Here is a 6,000-nt window from a genome sequence, read left to right on the forward strand (position 1 = left end):
CGTCGAGTTCCAGAAACGTGGTTTGCCGCATCAGCATCTCCTCATAATTCTTGACGATGGAAGCAAGCCTCGGACTGCAGGCGACATTGACTCTATTGTGTCTGCAGAGATCCCCGATCGACACAGTGCCCCGCTTGCGTACGAGACAGTAACTTCCCACATGGTACATGGACCATGTGGGGTCCATAATTCTAAAGCGCCATGCATGGTGGAAGGGAGCTGCAGCAAAAAGTACCCACGCTCATTTTTGGGAAATACTGCAAGAAGCGAGGATGCTGGCAGCGGATGGAGGAAATGTTAATCTCGATGAGGTCAGCAAATACAGGGATAGCCGATATGTATCTACTTGCGAGAGCTTATGGCGTATGTATGGCTTTGCGCTCCATGGGCAATCCCATAATGTTGTTCGACTGCCTGTCCATCTGGAGGATCAGCAGCAAGTGGTCTTCGGTCCTGATGCTAACCTCGAGCAAGTCATCTCCTGTGCCCAAGACTCGCAGCTCATGGCATGGTTCAAGCTCAATAGCGCCATTGAGAAAGAAATTTCGAGGGCAGAAGCAACAAATGCAGATGATGATCAACTGTAGTCTCTCTGACCCACTGGCTCTTTGGACTCGCTTTGCAAGGGACCTGTCAGAAGACTTCCTTCATATATGTAAAGGACTCCAGGGAGAAGCAACTGCTACTGCGGAGGGTATCGCAGAGGAACAAGCTAAGAGCTCGGCACTTTACGATCTGAATGAAGTGCTGAAGGAGCTTGGGTCCTGCCTGGCTAACTTTCCAGAGATGCCTCAAGGAATAGAAAATGCCCTACAGGAGGAAGATCAAGTTGATGACACGCAGAAGCAAGGGGAATTTGAACAAGAGGCTCTCAATAACGTGATACACTTGAACTTGGACCAGAGGATAGCCTTTGAACACATCATTAAGGCAGCCAAGGGTGAGGTTCATGAGAGACTTTTTTTCATTGATGGCCCAGGAGGAACAGGCAAATCCTTTTTATACAACACGCTCATTGGTTGTCTCACTGACCGACATAAGCGAAGTGTGATTGCTGTCGCATCATCAGGAATTGCCTCTCTTATTCTCCATAACGGCCATACAGCCCATTCTACGTTCAAGATACCGATCCCTGTTGACTGTCGCTCCATCTGCTATCTTGGTATGCGGCAAGATGCTGCCGTAAGAATACGTAATGCTGATGTCGTCTTCTGGGATGAGGCTCCTTTGCAGCATAAGCATTGTTTTGAGGCTGTAGACAGGCTGCTTCGAGACATTATGGAACAGGATATTCCGTTCGGTGGTAAAGTGTTTGTATTTGGAGGCGACTTCAGACAGGTACTTCCGGTTGTCATCCGTGGGACACAGGCTCAGATTGAGGATGCTTCATTGAAAAGATCTTATATTTGGCCTTCGGTGACGACACTCAGACTGAGCAAGAATATGCGAGTTAACAGCCATCCTGAGAACCAAGCGTTTGTCGAATGGCTACTCCGTATTGGTGAAGGGACAGAGCCGACCGTTAGTTTTGGCCCTCATGGCGACTATATCAGGATACCTGACAACTTGGTCCTTGACGCCCCAGCTGTAAATAAGGATCACAGTCACGAAAAGCTACTAATTAGGCAGATATTTCCAGACATCGAAACTGCTGGACTCCGGCCTGAAATACTCATTGAGCGCGCTATATTGAGCCCTCTCAATGAAGATGTAGACAGGCTAAACCAATTGGCTACCACTATGCTCTGTAGTACTCAGCAATCAGTCAGTTATATTGGTCAAGATAGCCTACAAGACCCTGAAGCAACAGCTCCGGTCCATTATCCTGTAGAATATCTAAACAAGCTTAGTCCACCAGGCTTGCCTCCATTCAAACTGGAGTTGAAAGTCGGTCAACCTGTCATCCTTCTTCGCAACTTGAATCCAAAGCGCGGACTATGTAATGGCACCCGCATGATTGTGCGTGCGTTGGGCACAAGAATGATCCAGACTGAGATTATCAATGGGCAATATCGAGGGGAGCGTGTTTTCATTCCTCGCATACCGCTTACAACGATTGATGACCGCTCTTCGCCAGTTATGTTCAGCAGACGCCAATTTCCAGTCAAGCCAGCCTTCGCCATGACTATCAATAAGTCACAAGGACAGACACTTAAACATGTCGGTGTTTATCTTCCTCAAGATGTCTTCAGTCATGGCCATCTCTACGTTGCTTTATCACGGTGTACTGACCCAAACAATCTTAAGGTGCTGGTCGGGAATGGGAAGGTACAAGCCAAGCCTGGGATATACACCAGAAACATTGTCTTCAAGGGCGCATTGTAGTCACAATATCTTGATTTTCAGACATCCTGCTGCTTCTTCATCTCCAAGTCATTCACGTCAACTTTCAGCTCATCTCCATTGTTATTCAATCTGACGTTATTTTGTAGCACTTATTTGTATTTTACTTGCATTTATATTTTGTATTTTATTTTGCATTTATATTTTGTATTTTATTTTGTTTTTGTATTTTATTTTGTACGATAAAGATAACTTACTATGTTGTAAGCATTAAATTTTATTACGAGGCAAGAGCAGGCCGTGGCGAAGCCACGGTCTCCGGCTCGTTTTAATATAAGAGAAGAAGATATATAAGATTGTTTCATTGGTTTCACGTACAGACACAAAGACACAGAGGATGCACAGCCTGAAATTCAGGCACAGGTCTTTTCACTACATCGACCTGGAAAGTAGAAACTCATTCATTAGATGCGCGAAGCGCGCGCTAATCAGATTAATGCTCTAGGCCTAATTCTTCATTCCTTCATTCCTCATCCCTTCATTCCTCATTCCCTCATTCCTCATTCCCTCATCCCTCATTCCTTACCCATAGAGAAGCAAAAAAGCACGTCCAAGAGAAGCTAAGTGTTTGGCTCATTAAGATAGTGATTACTTTTGATAATGTCCGCTAAATATATAAAACCATGCTCACTTACATTTCTCTCTTTCTTTTCTTTCTGTGATATATCACTACCATTAACTACTGCGATGGCTACTGACTGCAACACTTGCTCATATCCGCTTTGTCAACTTCAACAAATAGCACAAACCAACCTATCAACATGCCTCGCAAAAATACTACCGCATCATCTTCTAGCAATGGCCATGACACCAATGGAGACCCAAGCGGCACCTTCTTTACGTTTAGCGTGAACCAAGGGAAAGAAGGAAGAAGCGGGTATGCACGGAAGGCCAAGGAAGTCAGAGATGAAAGGGAAAAAAGGAGAGAGATCCGCGAGGGCAAAAAAAGGGCCTGCTCTGTAAACATCCGTGATGTCGTCGAGGAGCACACCCCTCGCAAACGGATCTGTTCCCAAGACACGGCAATAAGCCCGATATCAGGCAGCTTTTCTAGTCGTCCTCAATCGTCTTATTCGACTGAGGAAATCGAAGAACAGAGGAAGATCTGCGCTAACAATGTCCTTCATTCTCTACTGGCCAACAAGAGTCCCTCGAAGACATTGAAGCAATACAGGACGTACTTGAAACTTTGGCTGGTAAATTTTATTTTTGCTCTTTGTTTTTTTTTTTTTTTTTTTTTTTCAAATTTTCGCATGAGACTGATTATTTTTACAATATAAAAATAAATAATAGGTATTCTGTGATACCAACTATGAAGGGAATTGCAGCGTTAATGCAACAAAAATGCTGAGGTATTTCGAAGAGATTATCTTCCTACGAACAGTCAAGAAATACATCGATCCAAACGTGGGGTTCAGTGGCGCCGTTGGAAAGGCCCCATCACAGACGGCCAAACAAGCAATGAAGGGCAAGCTGACCCGCGAAGGAAAGAGGAAGGCGAAGCCTTGGGAAGAAAAGCCAGCAGAAACAGAGGAGAGCATTTTTCAGGATGTTATCCATGAACTGGAGCAAGGTCGTATTCAATACGATCCACAGCCTCATGAGGCCTTAGACTTTGAAGAACTCGAGGAGGCCTCACAAGGCGATAAAGACGATGTAGAAAGCGAAGACGAGGAAGAGGAAGAGGAGGAGGAGGAGGATCGTTCGCAATTGACTGAAGAGGAATCTCTCCAGTCTACTGAGCCTCAAGCCCTCATGGTTTCTACCATTGCAGAAAGAACAAAAGGTAAAGCTGGTGTAATCCATGTATACAAATCAGCGCTGATGCAACGATGAGATCCGTTCTTAATTGACATTCTGTCACCAACTTTAGTTCTTTCGCATCCTCAAGCCGATCAAGCTGGTCGAAAGTTCATCCATGCGCCTATCTCGATAGAGACAGTGGATTGCGCTAGAAAAGCGTTGATTTACCTCTATAAAGAGCAAGTATCTTCAAAGGTGGAGTGGCCAAACCCGGCACCTCATCCTCGCAAAGATGTGCCGCTGAGGGAGGCGATTGATAAATATGAGTTAAACTTGGTGTATGACACCACATTTAATGGGTCGACGCGTACTGATACCTGTTCCATTCGTGACCCTTATAATGAAAAGCAATTCATCCGGATGATCATTCATACATGGAGCATGTCGCCAATGCTGCGACCAAAAGGGAAACGAACATATCATGCAGATGGTAGATTTCAATATATGCGTGAGCATCTCTGTATCTTGGCGCGCCACCATATGCTGTTGCGTGATGAAGATATCCGTAACCTCAATCTGTCCGATGTGTTCAGCATCATGTCTTCCCACTGGGCAAATGGATCCCAGCCAGCACTCGGACTTACGTTTTGCATATCTCGTGGCAAAACAAACAAAAAAGGCGTTAAGCTCTACGCGACAGCCTTCCGTCATAAAGTCTTTTACAGGCGCACTGTAGGGGCTTTTGGCTTTTACATGCTAGAGCGATTTATGGTAAGAGATTCGTGTCGTCCTTGTCTCTTACTACACTATGGTGTTTATGGTTTTTTTTTAACTTTTCTAACTTGCCGTTAAAAATTTTGGATCGCGTATAACCCTTATAATAGCTGGAGAAAGAGGATGTGCCAAACTTCGCTGATCCTGATGACTGGTACAACATCAAGCTTTTGGTTGCGGCTAGCACGCTCGACAAGCGTAATGCAGGCCTTCGCAAGAACGCTGTTGCACCAAAGACCCAAATTGACGCTACAGCTTCTGTGATGCGGACGTGTGGCGTTTATTCAACTAAGGTCACCCATGCTGGTCGACATGCAGGGACATCGGATGCGTACCGTCTGGGTCTAGGTTTGGAGCATATCCGCCACCTTGGACGTTGGGTAATGGGGCAGATGGAGAGCTTTTACGCTCCAAAAAATCCCACTACTGGCTCTTTTTATATGGCTCATTTCAACAAAAAACACGAACCATATTTTTTAGAGCGTAACCTCGTTATCCCTGATCTGGAGCTTCAAAGGAGGATCTTCCCTTGGATTGAAGATAACTTCAACAGCAGTACTAAAGAGAAAGAATGGATCAAGGATTGCAATGATGCTATGACAGACATCAATCCGGACCTCATCACAGAGGATGGCCTGCACTGGGGAGCCTGGCAGGAACGTATTGGCCATTCAACAGCGGCTAGGGATCAGGGCAGTCAGGTAGAAGAGCATACAGAAGGTACAGATAGCGCCACAGCGTCCAACAAGCTCATGAATAGCGCAATGATTGATCGACGAGCTTTCTTGATGTTACTGGTACGAATGAGGAGAGTTATTCTTCAAGACGCTGTACTGTACCTAAGGCGCGATAGTAAAGGAAGGACCTTAAGCAATAAGCTTTTAAAGGCGCTTCCAGATATCTTTGCGAGCCGGCTCTTTTTAGACTTTCAGACTGAGCTCCTTCAGGCAATTGAAGTCCACCAGCAAAACTCAAATGTCGTCAACCCTATGGTCCCAGTTGACAAACACGTAATCTCTAGCGCGTTAAATAGCCTCAGCTGTCAGAATGCATCTCTTGAAGCAGCTCTTATTCGGCAAAGGGCACAAATAGCGCAGCTAGAAGCACAGCAAAGTGCACAGTTCACGACGCTAAAGCAGC

This window comes from Lobosporangium transversale, assembly GCF_002105155.1.
Source record: "Lobosporangium transversale strain NRRL 3116 chromosome Unknown BCR41scaffold_32, whole genome shotgun sequence".
In the NCBI taxonomy this organism is placed as follows: domain Eukaryota; kingdom Fungi; phylum Mortierellomycota; class Mortierellomycetes; order Mortierellales; family Mortierellaceae; genus Lobosporangium; species Lobosporangium transversale.